At 39.7% G+C, this 7,634-nt stretch overlaps 1 long non-coding RNA gene across 2 annotated transcripts in view; it reads left to right on the top strand.

Moving 5' to 3' along the window:
- The first annotated feature begins 4,642 nt into the window (after positions 1–4,642).
- LOC107697662 (uncharacterized) overlaps positions 4,643–7,634 on the top strand; it is an 8,590-nt gene continuing 5,598 nt past the window's right edge. For both annotated transcript variants that reach the window (XR_001635231.1, XR_001635230.1), the window contains exon 1: positions 4,643–4,679. This is a non-coding gene — a long non-coding RNA (uncharacterized LOC107697662). The remainder of the gene's footprint in view (positions 4,680–7,634) is intronic.

Below are 7,634 nucleotides of genomic sequence, written 5' to 3'. Positions count from 1 at the left end.
TCATATGGTTGCTAGGCCATTGATAGGTGGTTGCTATGCAATTACCAGGGCATTACTAGGATGTTGCTGGTATTAGGGCATTTCTAGGCATTTGCTAATGTTTTCTAGGGGGTCGCAAGGCCATTGATAGCTGACTCCTAAGGTTTCTGGGTGGTTGTTAGGGCATTGCTAGGGGTTTGGCAATGTTTTGAATTGTTGCTAGGGTGTTTCTAAGGAAGTGGAAGTTGTTAGGACATTGCTAGGGGTTGGTAGTGTGTTTGGGGTGGTTGCTAGGGTGCTTCCAGGATGTTTGCTGTTTTTAGGGCACTGTTGGGGATTTGCTAGTGTGTTCAAGTGGATGCTAGACCATGGATAGGCGGTTGCTATGACTTTATTAGATTGTTGGTGGTTATTAAGGCATTTCTAGGGGTTAGCTAATGTGTTCTGGGTGGGTACTAGGCCATTGGTGCGTAGTTCCTAGGGCTTCTGTGTGATTTTTAGGGCATGGCAAGGGTGTTGTTGGTTGTTAGGGCATTGCTAGGTGTTTGTTAGTATGTTTTGGGTGGTTGCTAGGGCATTTCTATAGTGTTGGTTGTTATCAGAGCATCACTAGGGGTTTACTAGTTGCTGCGTCCCAATTCGCATACTATCCGTCCTAAATAGTATTCAAAATTAGAATTAGTGTGTCCCAAATCGTAGTATGTTAAAATGAGTATTCCAAAGGTACCCGGATGGTTTACTACATCCGGTAGAAATTCAAAGTGCAGATCCGTGCACACAAATATTGCCCACAACCCATTAAGCACTGGATTAGGATTCAATTAGAACTACAAACACAAATATAAAGTGTTAATACAAACTACAAACATGGCGGATATGCGAGACAGACAGACAGGTAGAGAAAGGGGGTTGAGTGATAAATAATCAATATCTAACCTGATGAAAAAGTATTTATTTAATGTTATCTGTGTTATATCTCATCTGCACTATTTCATCAACAACATTGTGAACTTTTATGAAGACATGTTTGGTCATTAACTTTTAAATGCATCATTATGCAAACACACAACGAGAGTTCTTGGCATGATAGACCCGCAACCACCCTGAAACCAGCTAACAGACAAAACTGATCAGGCTGGGAGACAGATCAGATCAACCGGCAAACTATAGGCTGATGTTGTTCATTACGTAGAGAAAGTAAAATCCATCGATGAATTAGCTTCCTCAGGTCTTATTTGCTGTGTGTGAGTGCTTAGGAGCTGGTGGGTTTGTGCTCCAGGGACATATTTCACTGTGAGTGTTGATTTGTGTTATAATGTGTTTGCAGCCCTACAAGAGACATTAGCTAATCCTAGCTGTGAACATCAGAAACACGACCCATAATCTCGCACTTTAGCCACCTACAAGCCACGGCTAAGGCAAACACTCCACCCACACAACAAAGACATTTATCACTCCACAACTTTTCCAAAGGGACGATGAATAGATTTAATCTTTGTATATTCACCGTTTGCTAATTCTCTTGTTCTACACTGAGTCACTGTATACTCACTAAAATGATTTTTCTTTATTAGCATCCAGCTTGTATACTCCACCTCCACTTTAAGTGAATCTCAAAAGAGTACTTGGAGACAAATTGCCAGACATCAAACAGCAATTAAAAGTTTTTATTGAGTTCATTTTGTGTTGATGGGAAATGTGGGAAGTTTATTATTGCTGCATTCTGTTCAATTCAGATGTGGGATATTTCTACTTGAGAGAGATGACTTACAAGCATATAAAGAAACAAAATGTCTATGTAGCATTTGTTTTTCAGGTGTACAGTTATCAGCAGAGAGGATCATATTCTTGTTTTACACACCTGTCTCTGTAAACACTGGCTAAAAAGGTTTTTATTATAATGAAATCTAGGAACTTTGATTTATTGATGCATTTTATTTGTTTAAAGGTTAATGATTATGAGCAACTGTGCACATCTCCCTGGGTGCCGCTGTCTTCATGTGACATAATACAGAGAAACTGGACAAGAAACTGGCACAACTTGGACCAAATATTTCAGCTTTATTTCAAGTAATGAAAATTATTTTTAAGAGTCTTAGTTTTAGTTAACAATAACAACATTGGAGATTCCAACTTTACCAGTTTTTTAAGTGGGAAAAAAAAGCATTATTTGTGGATAATTTTGTCAATGTTCACTCAAAAAGTTGCATTAGCTCAGATTAATGGAGCCTACATCAATCAAATTAAAAAAGAAATACAAAACATGTGCTAACTGATAGAAAACAAGTTGATAAACCTTATTTTCAGTGTGGAAGTAAGCTGTTTTCTGTGAGTGTGCGAGGCTTCTACTTCATTAAACGCTATTGGGAAATAACAAGAAGAATAACAAAGTGCAGTAAATAGTAAAATTGTTATTGTTACAAACCAGTGTGTTTATAATTAAGACAATACATTAAAATACTATGGTAAAAAATTACAGTTTGCAGTTTCAACCAGCATAATGATCTGTTTTGTACAGCTAAAAATAGATGTGAATGACAGTGAATGACACCGGAAGCTAGACACATTAAATTTACAATGGCTGTGGCTGTTCTTACGTGAAAAAATAAGGAGGATGGAGTGGTGCAGATATGACATAAGAACCTGGAAGGCTAATTCACCGCTGGTTCCTTAGGCAGTTTTCCTATGGTGTTTTATAATGGGGGTTTTCAATTTATGAGAAAAATAAAGCCTGTGGTAAAAATAACTTTGATACTTTGATGTTTTGTTCTACAATGTAAACTGCACACACCCATACCAAAAATGTAAATTTTGCAGTTATGTTACTTTTTGAAAATGTATGTTTCTAAAAAGTAACTAGATAAGACAGTTTGGGGTGTTAGTGAGTGCAGTTTATGTTGTAGTAGAACAAAATGTCAAAGTATCGTCAAGTTATGTTTACCACAGGCTTTATTTTACTCATAAATCGAAAAATCCCCATTATAAAACCCCAAAGGAAAATCTCGAAGGAACCAGCAGAGAATTAGTCTTCTAGGTTCTGACGTCGTACCTGCACCACTCTATTTAGTAATAATATATAGCATAATGAGAATCCTCTCCGGTTCAAAATGACTGGAGCACAACATAAGGGTTAAGAAATGTACAAAAAGACAAAAATAAAGATATTACCTGCCGTGTTGTTTGCAATTTCAGAAGTATTTAGTAGAGCTGCTTGTGCTGTTGATTTTGACACATTTATTAGCGTGCAGTGCTAACAGGCCTGAAGCTCTTCACTGACCTGTTCTCCATAACACTCAGCAGTAGCCAGCAGCATCGGCGGCACAGATAAAAGGCATAGACTGGATAACCGCCTGTACCTTTTAGTCCAGTAACTGAGCTATTTATAAACTTTCTACTAATATCTACTGGCAGCATTTTCTGTACTCCTATTAACATTCAAAAGGAATCTTATAATAGTGCTTAGTGTATATTGCTTAATATAAGGAAGACAGGAAAACATGTACACTGAGTATCCATGTTTACTTTTGTATTCAACTGCATGCCAGGGAGTAAATTAATTCAGACAGGAGAACAAATGCTGGAAAAGCATTCTTTCAAAAGGCAAAAATAAAGAAAGAAAGAAACAAAGAAAGAAAAAGAGGTGGATTGAAAATGTTATCCCTACAGAAATGGAAATGAATTTAATTCTTAGATCTTTTAGGTTTTCAATATACAGACAATTGAAAACCTGTCTGCAGTGAGATTTGGGATTAAAGACACCCTAATTGAGTGGTTGCTTCAAGCAGGAAGAAAATGTTGACTCCAGGTTTATCTTCAATAAGAGACCACAGCCGCACATCACGGAGATGATACTGAAAGGAGCAGCTGAGGTGAAGATCTGTGAAAGGGCACTGTCTAAACTATTTCTTTTATGGATTTAACCTAACAAATAGCTTCACTGCACCGATGCTTGAAGACAAAGCAGATGCTGCTGAAGTTACTCATTGCACTGAGCAAATGTGTTGAAACTAACTAGACTAATTTGTTTAGTAAAACAAACCTATGAAGAAAATGTGAGCGGTGCTTCTGGTGAAAAACTTGCTGCCACAGTGTTGGAATTTTTCACTGTACGGTGCTGTAAAGAAATCACATCTCCTGATATTCTGGTGATAAGAACTGGGGCTTGGGGTGGTGGTGGGGATTGCTAGGAGTTTGTGTTCAGGTGGTTGTTAGGCTGTTGACAGGTGGTTGCTGTGCAATAAGTGCGTTGCTAGGGTGTTAGTGTCACATGTGCTTTGTGTAGATTCCTTGTGTTTAGGTGTGTTCGACTTGAAGCGGTGCTGTGCAGATCGATTGGTGTATGACATCAAATTATCGCGAGAGCGATTAGACAGCAGACTTCTCCTTATGCTTTTGAATCGCTCTCGCGGTACTTTGATGTCATACACCGATCGGTCTGTCAAGTCGAACACACCTTTTGTCTTTGGACTTTTATGTTCCCTGTGTGAGCTTTGCCCCTGTTTGCTGTGTGCCTTGTTTGTCTCCATAGTTACCCTCATTGGTTCCCTTGGTTACTCATTGACCATACCCTTACCTTGTTTGTGCCCATAGTTACTCATTGGTTCCTTTTTTTCTCCTGTGGTATATATAGCCCCTGTGTTTCTCTTGTGCTTTGTCAGTTGATGAAAGTAATGGTTATTTGGCTTGCCGGGTATTGATAGGTAAGGCATTACTAGCGCTGTGTCCCAATTCGCCTAATGTCCTAAAAGTATTAACTGTTTTTGTGAAAAAGTACATACTTTTGAGTGTGTAGTAGAAGAGTAGGCAAGCTTTAAGACATGCTACTTCGTCATAATTAAGTCTTTAACGGACCGATCTGTTGCTTAGTTACGTGCATCCTGTCACCATTTAAACTGCCCTTTCAATCATCCTGTCACATATTCACATCATTCACATTTCGGTTTCATGTAATTTCCTACCATACTGGAGAGAACTGAAAAGGCAAGTTGATCTGCCAGTCGCGTGTATTTCATCCCGAGAACTCTTCTCATGTGTTTGCATAATGATACTTTTAAAAGTTAATGACCAAACGTATCTTTATAAAAGTTCACAATGTTGTTGCAGATGAAATATAATGTGGATAACATTAAATACATATTTTTTTCATCAGGCTGGATACTGATTATTTATCACTCAAACCCTTTATCTCCCTGTCCATCACTCGCATATCCGCCATGTTTGTAGTTTTTTACTACTTTTTATTCATGTTTGTAGTTCTAATCGAATCGCGCAAATGGGTTGTGGGCAATATTTGCCGGTAGAGTGTGTACGGACCTGCACTTCGAATTTCTACCGGAAACAATAAACCATCCAGGTACCTTTGGAATACTCATTTCAACATACTACAATATGGGACATACTAATTCTCATTTCGAATACTATTTAGGGCAGATAGTATGCGAATTGGGACACAGCATAGGAGTTTGTTACTGTGTTTTTGGTGTTTGGCGTTTCTATGGTGTTTGTGGTTATTAGCATAGATATATATAGGTAGATGGGCATCTACCTCTACATATCTATGGTTATTAGGGTATAGGGCTTTGTTAGTGTGTTCAAGTGGTTGCTAGGCCATCGATAGGCGCTTGGTATGCAATTACTAGCACATTGCTAGGGGATTTGTAGTGTGTTTGGGGTGGTGGCTATAGGGCGTTTCTAGGCTGTTTGTGATTATGATATTGCTAAGGGTTTTGTAGTGCGTTTTGAGTGGTTGCTAGGACATTTCATGGTTATTAGGGCATCGCAATGGGTTTAATAGTGTGATCTTGGCTGCCAGGCTATTGATTGGTGATTGTTAGGACATTGCTAGGGCTTTGGTAGTGTGTTTTGGCTGGTTGGTAGGGCTTTGGTGGATATTAGGACATTGCTAGGGGTTTGCTAATGTATTTTGGGTGTTTTCTTGGTAATTTATAAACAGTGGCTAGTGTAACCCCTCGTTACTTTCCCCACTCTAATCGGGATTCAAATCTGCATTTCTGGCATAGACATTAAAGACCGCAGCCTGAAGTGCGCCTCTTGAGATCAGGAGAGTGAGGTTTACCTGCACAGCTATTACTAGCTGGCCTCCGTTACACTCACCCCCCTAAACCTCACTCCCATCTGGGTTACGTCACCAATGTAACCCCTCCGGTTCTACTTGCCCCGCTCAGAGCAGAATTTGAACCGGCGTTTTCAGCATGAGGAGGAGGGCATGCTAACAAGGAAGCTAAAGACTGCTGCCTCTAACGTCAGTCACTAGTGCACCTTTTGAGATCAGAGGAGTGAGGTGAGGCACAGCCCTTACTAGCTGGCCTCCATTACACTAGTGTCACTAGGATGTTGTTAGGCAACGTCCCTAGATATTTGTTTTCAATGGAAGTGGAAACAATGTCATTAGTAAGCACCTCTAATAAGTCCTTCTTATATTTTCTTTTCCTCAGCTGTATTTGCAGTGGCATTCTCTGTGGTGCTGTGCTCCCTGCAGGGCTCTTGGGACTGATGAAGGGGTATTAGCATAATTAGCTAAATGTTAGCTGCTAGTCGGAATGATGGTCCCCCGGTTTGGCCGACCAACAGCACCAGTCTCATCCAGGCCAAAGGAAGGATGAGACAATCTAGGGGAGATGTCGGGGGAGGGGAAGGAGGGGAAGAAGGGGAAAGGAGGGTTGCATATGGAAGAGCTATGAAGGAATTGCTGGAAAGACACTAAAAACAGATAGAAAGCGAACGAGCAAGGAGAACAGTGATCAGGAGTGAGTGATTAGAGCGATTAGATTAAGTCAGAGATAGAGAGAGAGATTAAGACAATCAACAAGGGAGAGGTCATCTGTACTCGGAATATCTGGAATTGGTTTTGGGTCTGGAATGTCAGAATAAAGTGTGGATATGGAATGCCTCTGTTTGTACAGAGTTTGAGGGTTCGTGTAAATGTGTATGAGTGTGTGTTTGTCCGTTTGGGTTTTGGTTCAAAATCCCACAGGGATACAGTAATCCGCGCATGGCTCCGAGATTTGAGACTCTAAGCAAAGCTTTTTTCTCTATTTATAAATCTCTTAATCTGCACAAAGGGCCCTGTGAGACACACACAAACCGAAGCAGACATGTGTGTGATTCTGTGTATGTGTAATACAAGTTTGTGAATAGAGCAGTGTGTTAGCTCTACATACACACGCAGGGCATTTGTGGTACACACCACCTGGATTCAATAAGAAATGAGGGTCATTTGAGTCACAGGTCCTGCTCAAAAGAGGGATCAATAATTTTGTGTGTGAGCTTCCACTTGATGAAGCTGATACATAAAAGCAGAATCAAGGTGACCTTTAGAGGGACCTTGACCTTTTGACCTGACCTAAAGCATTAAAGTGAGGAGCAATCTGAAGCCATCATTTATAAAATTACTGAACTTTCAGAGATGCAGGTAAAAACATATTTACTGCACCTACAATTCTGTTGAAATTCATTAATTAAAGGGGTCATATGGTGCTGCTAAAAATAACATTATTTTGTGTATTTGGTGTAATGAAATGTTTATGCGGTTTAAAGTTCAAAAAACACATTATTTTCTACATACTGTACATTGTTTCTCCTCTATGCCCCGCCTTTTTGAAACGCGTCGATTTTTACAAAGCTCATCAGTCTGA

The sequence above is a fragment of the Sinocyclocheilus anshuiensis genome, unplaced genomic scaffold, assembly GCF_001515605.1.
Source record: "Sinocyclocheilus anshuiensis isolate Anshui unplaced genomic scaffold, SAMN03320099.WGS_v1.1 scaffold801, whole genome shotgun sequence".
NCBI classification, from domain to species: domain Eukaryota; kingdom Metazoa; phylum Chordata; class Actinopteri; order Cypriniformes; family Cyprinidae; genus Sinocyclocheilus; species Sinocyclocheilus anshuiensis.
The sequence above is the reverse complement of the archived record's forward strand: the minus strand, read 5'-3'. Positions and strand labels throughout refer to the sequence as shown.